The sequence below is a fragment of the Arachis duranensis genome, chromosome 6 (assembly GCF_000817695.3).
Source record: "Arachis duranensis cultivar V14167 chromosome 6, aradu.V14167.gnm2.J7QH, whole genome shotgun sequence".
NCBI classification, from domain to species: domain Eukaryota; kingdom Viridiplantae; phylum Streptophyta; class Magnoliopsida; order Fabales; family Fabaceae; genus Arachis; species Arachis duranensis.
The window spans coordinates 4,180,186-4,182,429 of record NC_029777.3 but is presented as its reverse complement, the minus strand read 5'-3'; positions in this window follow the sequence as shown (position 1 = coordinate 4,182,429).

Here is a 2,244-nt window from a genome sequence, read left to right as displayed (position 1 = left end):
TTTTTATTTTTTTTACTCCTATTAGCCTCCTCCTTTATTGGGGTCAAGAACTTGTTATAACTAAATAAACTAACTATAAAAACAATAACAAGTTATATAAAAGGAAAAGTATAGGGAGCCAATGGTCTAAGCGTACAATATGTACAAACGAGATGTCCTTGAGGTAACTGGGCTAAACCTCGGATGGATGAATCCTTTGGTCGAATACCTAAAATTCGACATCCTCCCCAAAGAGGAAAAAGAGGCTAAGAAAATCCGGAGGGAAGCACAATACTACACTTTGGTGAAAAATATTCTCTATAAAAGGGGAATATCGATACCATTGTTGAAGTGCGTACCGACCTCAAGAACCACGGAAGTACTAGAAGAGGTTTATAATGGGATCTGCGGAAACCATCTCGGAGCCAGGTCACCAGCCAGAAAAGTAATCCGAGCTGGATTCTACTGGCTAACCTTGGAGAAAGATGCCACAGAATTTGTGAAAAAGTGCCAACCATGCCAGATGCATGCAAATTTCCACGTGGCTCCCCCCGAGGAGCTCATCAGCATAACTTCTCCATGGCCCTTTGCAAAATGGGGAATGAATTTGTTAGGTCCTTTTCCCCAGGCACCAGGACAAGTCAAATACTTGATCGTGGGAATAGACTACTTCACAAAGTGGATAGAAGCAGAGCCATTGGCCACCATCTCAGCCCAAAGAAGTCGGAGGTTCCTCTACAAAAATATCATCACAAGGTTTGGAATGTCCTATTCCATTACTACAGACAACGGAACCCAGTTCACCGACTCTACCTTCAAAAGCCTAGTGGCCAGCATGAAAATCAAACACCAGTTCACCTCAGTGGAGCATCCACAGGCCAATGGATAAGCCGAGACAGCAAACAAAGTCATACTGGTAGGGCTGAAGAAAAGACTACAAGAAGCAAAGGGAGCTTGGACAGAAGAGCTCCCACAAGTGTTATGGGCTTATCGAATGACGCCACAATCTGCCACTGGCGAAACACCCTTCCGACTTGTTTATGGCATAGAAGCCATGATACCGGTGAAAATCAGTGAACAAAGCCCAAGGGTGATTTTCCATGATGAAATCGGGAATATACAAGGGCACTAAGAGGAACTCGAGCTCCTCCCTGAAGTCCGCGAACAAGCCCATATTAAAGAAACGACATTAAAACAAAGAATGGCGAACAGATTCAACCAGAAAGTCATTCGAAGGAGCTTCGCTGCAGACGACTTGGTCTTGATTAGAAATGACATAGGAGTCAACAAGTCTGGGGAAGGAAAACTCGCTGCTAATTGGAAGGGACCATACAAGATTAGAGAAGTCTTAGGAAGAGGTTATTATAAGGTAACCGACTTAAACGGCACCGAGTTACCAAGGTCGTGGCATGCTTGCAACATGAAAATGTACTATGGTTAAAAGCGAACCCTGCTCCCTGATGTACTCTTTTCCCTACTTCACGATTTTTTCCCAAAAAAACAAAGGGTTTTTTCTGAAGAAGGGTTTTTAACGAGGCATCACAGTAGGGCCTAAGGGGAATAAATTGCTAAAAACCCTTAGTAGCAGTAAAAGTACCTTTCCAAATAAATAAAGATCTTTTACAAATATCTCTTACAAAAAATTCCTTCTCGTTTATTCTTTTTCTTTTTCTACGAAACGCACCGACTTAAGCTCGACAAAGCGTGAAAATTCCATGAACCGACCTAGATGGTCGTCAGGATAAAACGATGAGGTACAAGTCGGTGTAAAGAGGTTATAAAAGTTGATCGTAAGAAACTCGGAAACACTCCGACTCATAAGTCGAAATGAAAACCCAAGTAGAGAAGTTCGGAAACACTTCGACCCATAAATCGAAATGAAAAATCGAGAAGAAGAAAAAACGCATCGCAAAAATAACCTAAGTCATAAAAACTCAATAAACCGCAAAGTTGAGTATAAAGAATAGTGAAAAAGAAATCGAAAAATCTATTAAAGCCAAAAGATTGTCCTAAGTCCTCAAAGCGAAAAAAGCTCAGAAGGACAGACAGGCCAAAGGAAAAGGTTTTTCAAGAAAAGATCGAAGAAATTTTCTAAGTATCAAAAGCAGAAAAGCATGAACACGAAAGATAACTTAAACCCTTATCCAAAAAAGGGTATTTCTAAAATATTTTGTTTACGGCCTTAAAAGGCCAAATAAAATGTCAACTACCACCACCAACATAAAAAAAGAGAGAGTTTAAAAAGAGGGGACCCACAGGCTGGGC